This window comes from Candoia aspera, chromosome 2 (assembly GCF_035149785.1).
Source record: "Candoia aspera isolate rCanAsp1 chromosome 2, rCanAsp1.hap2, whole genome shotgun sequence".
Taxonomy (NCBI): domain Eukaryota; kingdom Metazoa; phylum Chordata; class Lepidosauria; order Squamata; family Boidae; genus Candoia; species Candoia aspera.
Window position 1 is genome coordinate 205889439 of NC_086154.1, and position 16363 is coordinate 205905801.

Below are 16363 nucleotides of genomic sequence, written 5' to 3' on the forward strand. Positions count from 1 at the left end.
GATAAAAAGTTGCTGGGGCACAGTCATGCTGTGGTTAAGGACAAATGAGGAAGAGCCCATTTCACTTGCTAGCACTTGCCACCTTTTTCTCTTTGTGTCAGTTCATACAAGAGATTGGCAACCATCAACGATATTTGTTATTTTGGTGTTATTGTCTGAAACAAGGACATTGTATTTTTACCAAAACATGTATATAGATTTCTTAGTCTAGGAGCCTGGGGGGAGAACTTAATAGAGCTATCTGCTCTCACTCTCTCTATTTTAACATCTCTTAATGCAATTTTCTTCTTGTTAAGCATGACCTTCTCACATTGCATGCAAGTACTAAGGGCAGCATTCATACCGTTATGCCATGATGCATGCTTCATCATTTGTGTATCATTGCACTTAGCACCAGATGCCTCTGCTAATGCAGATCTAACAGCAATATGCGTTGGCGTTTCTATTTAACTTAACACTGACTGCTGGGAACTTAATCAATCCAGGGTCTCTCAGTTAACTCGAGTGTCAAACTTGATTTCCATTCTCATGTCAATTTCTAAATAATTTCACACAAAGGTAGCAAGGCTTCCTACTTAGTCCCCCACCCCTCCCCCTTGGTCCAAAATTCAGAGCAATCCACAGACCAAAAATAAAAACATTGCTGTGCCTTCACATAATAAAAGGAAATGTCCCCTCAGCCTTTACTGCTTTTTTGCCCCCAGTTGACTTTATTTTGTTTACCTTTATCCAGTTGATTGCCACTGCTTAGGTAAAATTACATTCACAGAACTTGGAACACTAGTGTAGGAGCACAGTACATTCCCCCCTCCCCAAGGGCCTTAGCTTTTCTGCAGGGTACATTTTTTATTGCATTGTAATGTGACTAATATTGAGACTGGGAGGCTCATCTGAGAAGTTTGCCTTGAGGCCCAGAAAAACATTGCTTATGCCTCCGTAACTATGATCTCAGCCTTTTTCACTCATGAGATGGAACAAAATAAGGACAATTTAATGGGGACAGGAGAGAAATTGCTGTTTTCAAGGTATAAATGTATATGGTAAATAGAAAGATAGAAGAATAGATGGGTGGATGGATCCATCCATCCACTCATCCGAATAGACAGGGCCCCCTGCAGCAAACAGTGCAAAGAAACGAGCTGCTCCTTTGGATAGCTACATTCAGTGGGACTTAGCCCACTTTTTACACTTTTTCTGGATTTTATTTCATTATCAGTTTCAATCAGCTGTTCCACAGATCTTCCCAGATTCATTTTCTAAACTAGTAAACATTCCTAGTAGTGCCATATATTTAAAATATATGCTAATTATTCATCAAGATATACTTTAAAAAAACACTTTGTTTTTAAGTAACTAAGTGATTCTGGACTTCCGGGGGAGGTATGGCGAACTGAAGACCGTGACAAAGACCAAAAAACCAGTGTGTAGACAGGTTCCTTGGAACCTCTCCAGATAAAGAGAGGATGGGAGATCACCCACATGTGCTCCACACAGCTGCTCCTCATGAGGAGACTGCAAAACAGCGGTTTTCCATGAGTTTGATCAGCAGAAGACAACAGGATCAGCCATCTTGCTCACAATTGTGGCAGAGACTTTTAAAGGACACTAAGTTCTCAAAGCTCACTTTCTAACCACTTTCAGAAATTGCTCATTAACTACTTCTAAGCTATTAGAGACCTTCGGATCAACAAGTTTGAAAATGCTGGTGAATCTGCCTTCAATCCTGAATGAAATAAAATTTTAATCATAAGCTTAAGAATTTAAAGAATCTGAAATAAACAACAAAAAGCTAAATATGATTTTGATCTTGGAAAGGTAGAAATGGACGAAGGGTCCAAATAAATTTGGAATAATTAAACTTTTACAATAAGATTTTGGAATTAATTATAAAGAACAAACAGCTTCTCATGGGAAATAGATCTGTTTTGGTTTTTGGAAGACATAACTGAGATAAGTAATTTCATGATTTAAAAACTGGTCACTAGAGGGGACTAAAGATTTTAGGTAGAGGAAAAAAACAATCCTATAAAATGCAAAACATTAGAACAATGAAAATACTGAAGGAGACTTTTGAAGAATGGAGTCAGAAATTAGGAGCCACAGTATCAACAATGTCAGTAATGATGTCTGCTTCTATGGATAGACTATGTGTAAAAGATGTTATTGAAGAAATGACACGTGTAAAACAAATTTTATTTGACAAGATAGAGATGGTATCAAAAGTGGATTTACAACTGACAGACCAAGAGAATGACTTTGAAAAGGATGTTTCGTTGGATCTAGAAAAGAAATAAGCTGATGTTTTAAAATTCAAAACAGAAATATGAATGATAAACCAGAAGAGTGATCTGAACATTTTTTTCCTATTGGATTTTCAAAAGAGGCTTGTTAAAGCCTTGAAGAATTCTGTGCAATGGGATAAAGAAGAAATGAAGAGAAATCAAATTATATGACAATATTTGAATGAACTAAAGATTAAGACTGTTAGAAGTAAAAAAGAAGGAACATAAAGTTGGATTATTTGATTAAGGTTAAAACAAGATATGTCATTACTTCTGGCAACCCATTATGGACTTTCTGCTGACACCAGGACTGAAAAGATGATGCTTTATGGATTTGTCTATAAATAAGGGATAGGATATGGGATGAAGAGATAATTGTATCCTTAGAAGAAGTGAAGAATTACTAAATTTGTCTATATTTTTGATGAAGGTTGGAAGTAACTTTTTTATATATTTTTCTCTTTATTATATTCTTTTTTTCTTTCTTTTCTCTTTTTTCTTTTTCCTTGCACTTTTTATCCTTTCTCTTCTCTTCAAGTTTAGTTTGTATTATATATGTATGTATGTGTGTCTGTGTGTGTGTGTATGTATGTATGTGTGTATATATAAACCCTAAGTGATTCTGATGTCCAGGAAGGCAGTTGTACTTGTACAGTTCTGGGAAAAGACATAGCTGCTGCAAACAGTTGCTAGTGAGTGTCCCTGAATGCTATAAAGTACCTTCTTGCCTTCAGATCCAAACAGTGAACAAAACCCAACAGCATAGGCAATTATAATTCCATTATAGAGAAAGGAAGCACAGAAGAAATTCATTTTCACATAGGTCCTGGAAACTTGCTGTTGAAGGAACCCAACTGATATACTGTATTCAGTAACACACAGTTAAGCAAAGATTTAGCATGATGTCTGAATTCCAGGTAGAAATATTTTGCTGTTTTGTAGTTATTCAAGTTTGGGATATAAATTTAAATGAGATTTATCTAACACTCCCCAGTTTAATGTAGAAATAATCCAGGACTGTGTTGTCCAAAAGCAATCAACAAGTTGTTCCCTAACTCAACAAATCCTAGAAGTGATTATAGTGAAAGTGCATAGCTATTATAAAGACTCTACAGCCATAAATGTTAGATTTAAAAATAGATTTCCAGGTGACTAAATGTTGAGCTTAACTCCAAAGCTGAGGTTGAGTTCAGCAAGTTTTCTGAGAATCATCAGAGCAGCCTTTCTCAACCATTTGACTCTGGAGAACCCTTGAAATATTTTTAAGGCCTCAGGGAACCCCTGCACATACAGGCTCAAATATAGGGCAGAAGTTACAAAATTATTATATTATTTTCACATGTAGGCCTGTATATAGTATATGCGTTAACAGTGTTCTTGAACTAAAAATAAAGAATGAAACTTACCTTTTTGATGTGAAGTTGCCCAACTTTGAAATAGTTTTTTAAATATATCATGATCTCCCAGGGAACCCTTAGTTACCTCCCGCAGAACCCTAGGGTTCCACGGAATCCTGGTTGAGAAACCCTGCATCAGAGAATCTCACTCAGTGATCTAAGTATCCATCTAAAAAGAAGTTTTGCAAAATATGCCAGATGTTAATGATATCACAATAAATGTTGTCGAGACCAAGTGATTCCCAGGTCAGTTTTATTCTGCCAAATAAATGCACAGTCCAGGCAATAGAAGATAGCAGGGCAAATGGAAGGAAGACACAAGAAATAATGTAAGACAATCAACTTTCTCATGAAATTTGGATTGTGGTAGCTGACTTTTTCTATATGGTTGAGGGACTAAATAAAATACTTTTGGGGAATCTAAGGGATTTTTGAATGCTCTGGAGAATGTCCTGCTGAGTGAGTGATGATTCTGTTGATAACTTCCTCCATGAAAGATGGTAAGATGGGGAGAACTACAGACACAATCATACCCAAACGTCTTCTCTTAATGTATTGATGTCTAGATTTCAGAACAGCTATAAGGTTTTATAAAGATAACTTAATAGCTCTAGAGTTGTGTTTGGACTAGGATGAGAACAGAGTGAAACATTGTTTCATCTTCTCTCATAAAAAGAAACCACCGAAGGTTTAGAATAATTTGATTTTTCCTAGATATGGTTCACCAAATTTAGTCTGCTAGAAACAAAATATAGCTTTGTGTCATGCTCCCCGATCACACATTCCCAGAACATCTGATTGGACTCGCATGCATGAATGGACTTAACACGTGTTGGGACTTGCAGGTCAGTAGAGTTGGGAGGGGGGACATGCCAGGAGTGTGAAAACATCTTGTTTGGACTATCTCTGGTATCCAAGGTCAAGCTACCGAGCCGTTGGAGACTGCATGGAATTGAGTGGACTGGCACAAAGGGGGGCTGCATGCCCGAGAGAAGGAGGGGGCTTGTACTCATTGGGTCGTTTAATTTGGGAAAAATGCAGGAACTTTCATTCACAACTTTTTCACTTTTCTGTGTGCTACTTTCCATTAAAGAGATTTCTACTAAAATCATGTATGAATCGACTTAATGGTAAATTGAGTAACGCAGTCATTACACTTTGGTGGAGGGGGATAAATACATTCTACTCTAACTTCTTGAAAGTGGTAATGCTTCAAGGATTTTGAAGACTTCTTTGTGGATCTATAGAAGATGTATTTGCCAGATAGACAAGCAATGTTTGGTGCTAGCATTTTTCTAGGATTAACTCCCTTTAAGTAGTGGTGGTATCCCATATCTCTCTTCAATGGAGACAAGGCATAAATCACATAACTCATATTTCACTGCACTTTTTCCTTCTATTCTACCTGTTTGTAGCAGCTCCTCCATTCTCTTGCTCAGTAGCCATTTGCTGGTCAATCTGGATTCAACCTGGAACCAAGGTATCAGAGCAATGCCTAGAAAAGAAATGTAGGAAACATACTGTACATGAACAGAGAGCCAGCATACTTGGACTCCTCTGTAACCTAGACCAGGTTAGTACAACATACTGAGCCATAATGTGGTTGCTTCTATGGTTCAGCATAATGTGTGAGCCCATGGTTAAGAGCAGTACGTAATGCTGGGTGTGAAAAATATCTTCTCTGACCCAGCCTCAGCAAGCCTTTACTCTAACACTACTATTGTAGATTGTATGTGTATTTTAAACATACAAAAAATAAAACTCTGACTGCAAATTGTGAGTTCCATTTGACAGAACTGTTAACACTATGTACATGGATGCTTACATTAAATAGAATTCCAAGATCCAGTTAAATTCAATGTTAAATTCATTGTTTAAGTCAATTTCCCTTATTTCAATCTGACAAGAGAATTATATTTTCTAGTTATTCAGAAAGAATGATGTTTCTACAACTGTCATCATCCCATGAACATCATCATCATGAATGTAAATGTGTGATTCTTACCTGGAAAAGAAGGGGAAGAGTTATGTAAAAGCGTGATCTAAATTACACCACATTACATCCAACTCAATTGCTTCAGTAAATTAAGCTTCATGACAGGAAATGAATATTTTAAACTTTTCTTAGGCCAAGAGGTAACATATTAAAATAGATCTCCAAGCCATGGACACTGTCCTAATTCACCATGATTTGAAATATGGAAATTTATGGAAATTGTGTAATGACTGGAACACTCAAGCTTTCACTCAATTACAACTCATAAGCTGTTGCTTATAAATCTATTTAATGAAGCGAAGCATTCAGTACAGAGAAAAAGGTGTGAATGGCATTTCCCGTGCATTTCTACGTTTTAAAATCACAGAGACTTCAAATTCCCCTGCACTGCCCCCTTAGGTATGTGCCCCTTCCTTCTCGTGCCAGCAGATGGCTGAAACGGTTTCTCTCCCGATGACCTTGGGGCAAGGAGCATCTAGCCCAAACAAGGTGATTCACACTCCAACCCAGCTCCCCTTCCCTGTTGGCAATTCGCGGGTTGACACCAGTTGCTGGAAGATGGATGCGAGTCTGATAAGATGTTCTGGGACCATTTGATCGGGGAGCATGACAAATTGTTTCCTCATTCTGAAATAAGTCTAACACAACAGAACAAATTGCTTACAAATGTCATCACTTTTCAGACATTCAAGCCTGACTCACACATTGGGCTAAGCCATAGTGTGATTAGTTTTCTTCTTCCCATTGAACTACTTGAAGAAAGTACAAGGTGGACTACAGGCCACAGTTATATAGAATTATGGATGTGGATGTATTTGGCTGTATTGTAAGGTGTTGCTAATATGCGCAGTTGTAGCAATTGGTTTGCCTTGGCTGTAAATATTTGTCCAGTTGGTTTGGTTATTAAATCATGAACTATTTTTATTGGATTATATTTTTGTACTTTGACTTGTACCAAACCTTGATAAAGGCATATAAATCATCATCATCATCATCATATTTTACATATCTATATAGTCTCATATCCAAGAATATTGAAGAGTCAAGGGAAGAAAACATCTTAAATCAGAGATTGGCAGCCTGTGGTCCTCCACATATTGCTGAACCTCAACTACAAGTAGTTTTAGCTAATATTGCCAATGAAGAGGAATTCTGGAAGTTAGTTAGAAGGCCCTTGTTACCATATAAAACTTAAGCTCACCCCGAGGAGAAGTGTGTTAGGTGAGCAGATACAAAACCTCTACTATAACCACAATGAAGATTTCTCTTTCTTGTAGTAACAGTTCTACAGTCTGATCCTCAAACAGTTAATACTATCCATAGTTTTATGTTCCTTTATAGTGCTTTCCTGTACATACTTATACAGAGTATGGTATGGGTTACTTATAGGGAAATATGTATAGGATTATAGCCTTTGCAAATTCAAGATTGGTCCTTTTCTTAAAAATCTGCCTACTGTTGCTTTAATGGCAATGTTCCATATATACATTCAATAGGTTTTTGCTAGAGAGGGATAGAATGAGTGGAGTATTGAATATACAGTATGGTCAGTATCTGTTTGAGTTGCCATGACTTCAAATAACCGGGAAATAAATCAGAATTATAAAGGCAACAAAGGTGTGCATTTCTCTCTGTGTATGTTGGTGTCATAGCAACTGTTATGAGGGCAGGTAAAGAGATTGATAAAACTGGTGAAATTAATATTGGAAGGCTTACTGAAGTTGCAGGTACATTAATTTCTGTATTTCTAATGAAAAGAAGCACAACGGTGAGTAGAACACAGAGAAAAGTTAAAAGGAGGGGAAAATTCAATTCTGTTTCATGATTTGTCATTACTGGAGAACTTCCACAAACTAACTTTGAGGTTAATTTGTAGATTGCAAACAGAACCATTACTATTATCAATTTCAGTGAATATGATAACACTGATAGATACTTTTTCAGTTGGTGATGTTTAGACATGTTGAAGTCCAAATCCCATATTTTTGTGCCAGAATTTCCTTTGGTCATGCTGGCTAGAAGTTCTGGGAGTTGAACATATCTAGATGGACCATGTTAGTAAAAGCTGAACTGAAGATACTGGTTGAAATCCAAGATTTCTGTATGTGCAGTGTGATTTATCAGGTCCCTCCCATCTTCTGAGTACAATTGTTCATCCTTCCCCTTCCCTTTCTTCCACATAAAACCTTCTTCTAAAAGTTGGGACAGTTGAAAAAACAACTTGTCAGTCCTGTTCACTTTCACAAATGGAAGCATTTCCCAAATACACATTGGTTGATTGCATCCCAGACATAATGCACATTCATTAGTACCAATAGAAATTCCATTATATACTCTCAGAATAATCCAACCATTTTTTTTCTTCCCCAAATACAGTCTTCTTAGTAGTTCTAAGATGGCATTAGCAAGTGGACACTGGAGTAAAAAGGAAGTGAGTGGAGATCCTCCAACTCCTAGGTATGACATAGTGGTTAAAAAAAAAAACAGAAAAAAAGTCTTCATTTATGTCTGTGTGTTGTACTGAAAGATAGTATTAAAATGTTCAGTGCATTGTTATATTTCTCTTTCTTTTTCTTGGCTGCCCTGTATTAGAATTTAACTTTATATATAAATAGATATATTGTGAATAAAGATCTGATAGCATGGCTGTGGTTAGCTTAAGGAAACTCTTCTTGACCTATGTGAAATCTGCTTTAACAATCATAAATGTCCCCTTAAGAGTGATATCTAGATTTCCTTGATCTACCAGTTCATGTGTGGCAGATTTGCATTTTTCTCAAATCATATATTTGTTAAAACAGCATTTAAAAAGACATCGAAGACATCTCTCCTGCATATGTATTTTATGTGTTCTGTAATATTTGTGAATAGTAGCAGTTATATCTTCAAAGTATATATATGCCAGTATAGTTTCCATACTATCCTTGGTCAGTGGGTATAATATGAGGGTAAAATCATACTGGGAGTATAACTTAGTATGGTGTGAAACTTCTCCCAAAGACTACATCATGCAGACAACAGCAACTTATTTCTTATATATTTTTATAAAGCTTAAATGACCTCCCTGGAATCCCTCTAATCCATGATTCTTGATTCTAAGAGGACAATGGTATCAAGGAATATCCATGCATAAGGTACCATGGAAACCAAATAATAGGCTGTTGCTCTTGATAGTAAGATTTATCATGGTCAGCAGAGATTTAAAGCTGATGTCTCATTCTTTATCCTCTCTCGGTGAGAATGATATAAAGAAAGACTTTGTGTATAAAAGAAGATATTTTCAGACTGGAAAAAATGCAGACAAAGAAGTGACTTGGCGCTACAAACTTAGAGCTCCTCCTGATGTTTATATTGTTGTAAGATTGACTCCAATTCCTTGTGATTGTACAACCTCAACTTCAGCAGCTAGTGGTCAGCTTTGATGTTTTTGAAATTGCAGTGAAACTACAGTAGTGTGCTTTTGGAGATCTTCAGTTCTATTAATCCTCTGGGTAATCTGTTTCCTCATTTGTGGAAATTCTAGCTCAACCCATCTTCTGACTCCTGGTCTGCAGCCATTCTGTTGTCTTTCAGGGGAAAGATATCTTGAAGGCTTTTCAGCTCCCCTCCCCATAGGAAACTAGAATTATTTTATTTTATTATTTTATTTTATTTTATTTTATTGCAGACAGACAGACAGACAGTCAAATAAATAAAATATGTAGTAAGTTTATACATAGAAAGTATATATGTGTTTGTTTGTTTTTTTAATCCAATCATGTCCAATTCTCGGAGACTGCCTGGACAAGTCTCTGCAGCCTTCTTGGCAAGCGTTTTCAGAAGTCGTTTGCCATTACCTGCTTCCTGGGGCTAAGAGAGAGGGACTGGCCCAAGGTCACCCAGCTGGCTTTGTGCCTAAGGTGGGACAGAAATGCACAGTCTCCCTGTTTCTAGCCTATGGCAGAGTGCTGGAAAGTGTTTGGCCCAAGAGATCAGAAAAAACACACACCGGGCATTTCTATAAAAATAAATGTATTTACAGAAAGCACAAAAACATATTTTACAAGCTTGTGCATTCACACATGCTCAGAGAGGACTGGGAGGAGGGCTGTATAGAAAGGAAACCAAACCTAACAAGCCCAGGCAAATACCTCTCCAGGGCAATTAAAAGCTTTACCTAATATGGTCATGCCTTTTCACCCCCAAAACTAAGGATACTTAAGTTTGACCTTCTGACTCTGCTAGAGTGATTTGTTACCATAGTAACTTAATGGCTTTCTCCTTGCAAAAAACAAGGAAATGCCAACACTCCCCTTTTTTTTTGCTAAGGAGTAAGACACAAACCAATTTTCTTTGTCAACTCTGTGTGTCTTGGTAGAGTAAGAGGTTTGGTTAAAGTATCAGCAATCATGTCTTTTTAGTCACAATATTTTAACATTACTTCTCCTTGGCTATCATGTCTTTGATATATTGATATCTAATATCTATATGTTTTGTCCTATTCTTGCAAGCCTCAGATTTTGCCATTGCAATGCAAGCTCCTCATAAACAGTTATAGGCTGGTTCACTTCCATGCCTATGTCTTTTAACAACTGTTTAAACCATACAACCTCATTACAGGTTTGTGCTAGAGAATAAAACTCTGCTTCTGCAGTGGAAAGAGCAACAAGTGTTTGCTTTCTAGAATGCCAGCCTAAGCTTGACCCAGCAAAATGAATTAAAATCCCAGAAGTGGATTTCCTGTCACTGACATCAGGTCCCCAGTCAGAATTGGCAAAAGCCTGCAATTTCTCTGTTCCACAGGCATTTAGCTTCAGGCAATAATTCTTTGTTCCTTGTAAATACCTCATTAAACTCTTCAATGCTGCTTTTCCAGTAGATGTAGGCTTCTCTACCTGTCTACTTAAAATGGCCACAGAATTTGAGATATCTGGGCCAGAGTGATTTGCAATGTACAGTAAACTTCCAAGTGCAGATCTACATTTCTCTGCCTCAGTTAATTGAGTTTCTCCTATTTCTTTCTGAAAATCTGGTATCATAGGAGTGGAGACTGGTTTACAGTCTTGCGTGTTAAAATCCTCTAGGAGCTTTTGAATTTTACTACGTTGGTTTAACAGAAAGCTACCATCCTTCTCCCTGTGTATTTCCAACCCCAGGTAATTTGTTACAGTTCCAAAGCTTTTTAATGTGAAATGGCTTTTCATGCAGGCTTCAAAATCAAGACTTTTTCTGTTGATGTGAACAGCAGCAAATCATCAACATAAATGCACAGATACATACATACAGCCTTGTTTGTTTTTCTTCACATATACACATGGATCTGCTTTTCCTTTTTCAAAACCAAAATTCTGCAGTTTTTCTTCTAGATCTAGCAGCCTGTTTTAATCCATAGATTGACTTTTGCAGTTCACAGACCAGATTCTCCCCTTTTTCATAGCCAGGGGGTTGCTGCATGTATAAATCACCATAAAGAAATGCAGTTTGAACATCATAGTGATGAACCGACATTCCTTTGAGTGCAGCAATTTTTAACAGCAATCTAATTGATTCACCTTTAGTAACTGGTGCAAACGTCTTGTCAAAGTCTAAATCTTTCCTTTGAGTGAATTCCTTTTGCAACCAACCTTCCTTTATATTTTTGGATTTTTCCATCAGCATCCCTTTTCAGTTTGAAAACCCACCTACAACCTAGACAGTGTTCATTTGGAGGTAGATTTACCAGTTTCCATGTTTTATTTTCTTTCAAGGATGTTCATTCTTATTGCATGGCAGAATGCCAATTCTGTGCAATCTCAGGTGGTAAAGCATTCACATATGTAAATATGTGAAAAGCCTTTACTGTTTCAGCCTGAAAACGTGATGGAGGAACGCCTTTATTACTCCTCTGAGATCTGCAAGGTAATACAGGGCTTAAGTTTTGACTCCTATCACTTTCTTGAGAAGCATCTGTCTCATCAGACAGATATTCAGTTTGCTTTTCTGGTTTAATGTCCTCACTAGGCAAAAAATCACTATCAGCAAGTCCTTGCTGTTCTCTTGTGGTGGTCAGATCAACTGGAGAGCTAGAATTTAATCTCCCCCAGTTTTGCTCAGCAAAAGAAGCGCTTTTGCTAATTATTAATTTCTCTCCCATTATGAACCTGTAGCTCCTTTGGCTTTGTTCATAGCCAACAAAGATGGCTTTCTTTGTTGTGGGGCCTCCTTTCCTTCTCTGCTGTTTTGGAATATGAACCCATGCAGTACTACCAAACACTCTAAGATGGTTTACCTTTGGTTTCACACCATAAAACAAATGGAATGGAGTGTCCTGAATCACAGAATTATACAGTCTGTTTTGCACATAACAGGCAGTGGACATTGCCTCTGCCCAATATTTAAATGATAATCTGGAATCTTTAATCATGCATTCCATCGCATTTTGCAATGTTCTGCCCTTTCTTTCAGCAACACCATTTTGCTGAGGGGTGTAAGGGTTAGAAAGAATTTGTTCTATCCCCTTTTCCACTAAGAACCTTTTGAATTTGTGAGAAAGGTACTCTCCTCCTCTATCACATTGGAGTGCAGATACAGGCCTAAGGAATTTTCCATTTGCCCATGTCACAAAACTTAAATTTCTCAAATGCCACATCTTTATGTTTTAAGATGTAGATAAATGTGTATCTTGAAAAATCATCAATGATGGTCATTGCATACCTTGCTTGTCCAAAACTGGAGAAAAAGGACCAATAATGTCAGAGTGTACAGTTTCTAGAGGTCTAGTTGTAACTCTGTCACTGTGCTTACTCACAGGAGCTTTTAGTGTTTGCATTCTTTGCAAACTACATAGTCTAAGTATTTAGCACAGGGTTTTATCTTTAGGTCAGCACACAGCTGTGGCATTTGTGCTATATACCTGAAATTAGCATGACCAAATCTTCTATGCATCAGGTGTACACATTCGTCATGATATGGAGTGTTTCCAACTGCAGCTTTGCAGCTTGGCTTCCTTGCATTTTGCACAATGTACAAGGAGTCTTTTAACATACCAGTAGCATACAATTTCCCATTTTTACATATCTCACAACCATTTTTCTTAAATGTTATGACATACCCTGTCGCAGCCAACTGTGCCACAGATAAAAGGTTTGACTGTAGATTTGGCACATACAACACACTTTTTACAGTTTCTCCCAAGCAGGATAAATACATGTCACCTTGTCCCATAATTTTGGTCACAGACCCATCAGCCAAAGATACACTGTGTCAGTTTTAGACAGCGACAGAAAAGAGCTTTTACAATTACATAAATGACCATTGGCCCCAGAATCTAACACCCATATATCAGAATTACCCTTCTCAGCAACCTGTGCAATTTGGGTTGTCCGAAGAGCCTTCTTCTATGTTGCCCTTGTGTTCTTCTCTGTCTTCCTACTCTTGGGTCTCTAGGCAGAGTCTTTTTGCAAATATCCAGCTGAACCACAAGTGAAGCATTGCTGGCTGGCTAGTGCTGTTGCCTCAGCTTCGTTTCCCTTCCTTTCCCTTGCTTTCTGGTGCTGCAGCTTTCCAGAAGAGATGGGGGGGGGAATCTTTCCTCTCTCTTCTCCCATTCAGCAAGTAGGCACTGTGTAGCATACGATGGGGTGAGGCATAGCCTCCAGGGTACAAATCAGCATGTCCCACATTTCATATAATGAGGACAGCAGGATATACGATTTTGTGAGAGATGTAAATTCCATTCCTCTCTCCTGCAACTCAACAAACAGCTGCCGAATATAATGCAGGTGCTTAGGAAGGCTATCTCCTTCTGCAAGGTAGGCTTTGTACAGCTTTTTTGTCAGGGTAACTTTACTCCCTGCTGTTGCCTTTACATACAAGTCTCTCAAAGCATCCCAAAGTTGCTTTGCAGACTGCATGCCTCTCACGTGCAGTTGATTGTCCTCAACTCCCAGGATAATGGTTGCTCTAGCCCACTCATCCTGTCTAAGCCATTCAACACTGGGATTTTGGGGGGTTTTCTCACCAACTGGCAACCAAAGATTCTCTCTGCAAAGATACATTTCCATCTTCAGGGCCCAATTCAAGTAGTTGGTCTCTGATAGGCGCTCAAGAGGCATTTCTGAGGGCTGGAAGGTAGCTTCTTCCTTCTTTTGCATGTCACCTCAGCTGGCTTCTTTGTCCTGCAGACCAGCAGTGGCTGGAAAATCTCCAGGCGGCTCCAAAGAAAATCTTCAGAGGTCTTTGTTACCTACCTTTAAAATGTGCATGAAGTGTGGAGCTGATCCCTCTGCTCTCTCTGGGGTTTCCCTGGTCTGCTTACTGGGCCCATCACTTGTGGTAGAGTCCTGGAAAGCATTTGGCCCAAGAGATCAGAAAAAACACACACCGGGCATTTCTATAAAAATAAATGTATTTACAGAAAGCACAAAAACATATTTTACAAGCTTGTGCATTCACACACGCTCAGAGAGGACTGGGAAGAGGGCTGTGTAGAAAGGAAACTGAAACTAACAAGCCTAGGCAAATACCTCTCCAGGGCAATTAAAAGCTTTACCTAATATGGTCATGCCTTTTCACCCCCAAAACTAAGGATACTTAAGTTTGACCTTCTGACTCTGCCAGAGTGATTTGTTACCCTAGTAACTTAATGGCTTTCTCCTTGCAAAAAACAAGGAAATGCCAACATAGCCTGTTGCCTTAACCACTACTGGGACTCATGTATATATGTACAAGTGATTTAATTTACTTTTCTTCACTGCTGGATAAGGTTTTTCCTTTTGTTATTCTTCTTATTACTGCAGGGCTTGTAGAAGCTCAAGGAAGGCTTGCAATGTTTTGATCCTGGTCTCAATATGTATGAGGTGGTACTATAGAAGGGGATTGCATATCCTCTTCAACTGCTTTGGTGGGTTTTGAAAGAAGAGATGGTAGCGGTGTGGAAGGGCGCTTTGGACACTGGTCGCCTTTCCCTTCCCAAAGTGCTCATCCTCATGTCCCATGAACTGTGGCAAGAAGCTGCCTCCCTAAACATACTGTTTTTAGAGAACATATCCTCGTGATAGCACCTTTCACTCATCCTCAGCCTGCTGCAGAAGCAGCTTAAAGCTGCATTCAGCTATTCCAGTTTTCTGTAGTGTTTTCCTCTTCTTCTGACCCAAATTCTGCTGTGGTCACCATCTATGATTCCTTGCTGATGAGAGGGTAGAAATGACAAAGTCAACGGCTAGAGTCTGCTTGGCTCCTATGGCCCACTTTAGGCCTCCCCAGACATGCCCTCCAGTTAACATTGCCAGTCAGTTTACTACAGTCTTAGACCAGTACAAGCAATGTGTCCGTGAGTGCTTATAAATCTATCTTAAAAGATAGTAAATAAAATTTAAGGCAAAGTTAAAATACATTTATAAAACAACCTGACTAAAATCCGTGAGTGAAGTCCGAAAGGAGCAATCTATGTCTAGGTTATAAAGTAGTATCTAACATTATATAAAATGTGATAGCATCTAAAATTACAAAAATGTGATAGTATCTAAAATGTAAGTAAAATGTGATAATGTGTAAAGTTACCTCCCAAAAATAATATCTAAGATTACACAGAATACCTCTGTCTAGCGGGAACTTGGCCCATCGAGGTTTGATGGATCTTCCATGCTGCTGCGTAAAATCTAGCCACATGCTTTGTTATAAAAGGCAGTTCATCTATGAGCAGGATCTGGGCATAGGCTGAGCCTGTGTCATGAGTACTGATGGTGAGCAGGAGGAGGCCCCTATCCAGTGGGGAAAACGCATGCATAGTACTGAGGAATTAAGCAGCCATTCAAAGAGACAGATCAGACCCACCTTAACTTTTGGGGTTTATCTGTCTGGGTTTTTCCCACGCTTCTTCAGTTTGTTAGGATTTTCTGTCTAATGTAGCAGTAATAAAACACTAGAGACCTATTCCTTGTCTCGGCCTGGTTCCTGGCTGTTAGGACAGTCTGAGCAACCAGGATACTGCTAATGAGAGGTAGGATAGATCTGGTTCAAGTGTCTCAGTGAAAGGAGCAATGAAGAAGAACATGTTCTGTGATTTCCATCTCTCCAGAATCACACAGGCAGAGCCTTTCAGCCAATGGTACTTTTTAATATTTGCCATCCAGTACTGCAGAGGGGACCACTCCCCTCCAGTTGCTGAATCCTGCCCTCTGTGGTCATTTTGGCTTGGGCAGACAGAGAGACCTGGCTCCCATGAAAGCATTTGCCCACGTGCTGCCTAACCAGCCATTATGCAGGTTCCACATATAGGTTTAATGCTTCAACCTATTTTTAAACCTGCTGTTAGCAGTATGTTAAAGGAGCACTCTTCAGCAAAGGATCGTTACCTTGTCGTGGTGCTGGAGCTTGAGCACCTCAATGATGCCATGAGCTAAACCGTGAAGGGCCACCCAAGACGGGAAGGTCATGACAGAGAGGTCAGACTAAATGCGATCCCTGGGGAAGGTAATGGCAACCCACCCCAGTATTCTTGCTGTGAAAACTAAATGGATCAGTACAACCAGAGATATGTCGGTATACCATCGGAAGGTGAGACCCCCAGGTCGGAAGATGGTCAAAATGCTACTGGGGAGGAACAGAGGATGAGCTCAACTAGCCCCAGACGTGATGACGCAGCTAGCTCAAAGCCGAAAGGACGGCTAGCGGCCGACGGTGCTGGTGGTGAACGGCAAATCCGATGTTCTAAGGATCAACACACCATT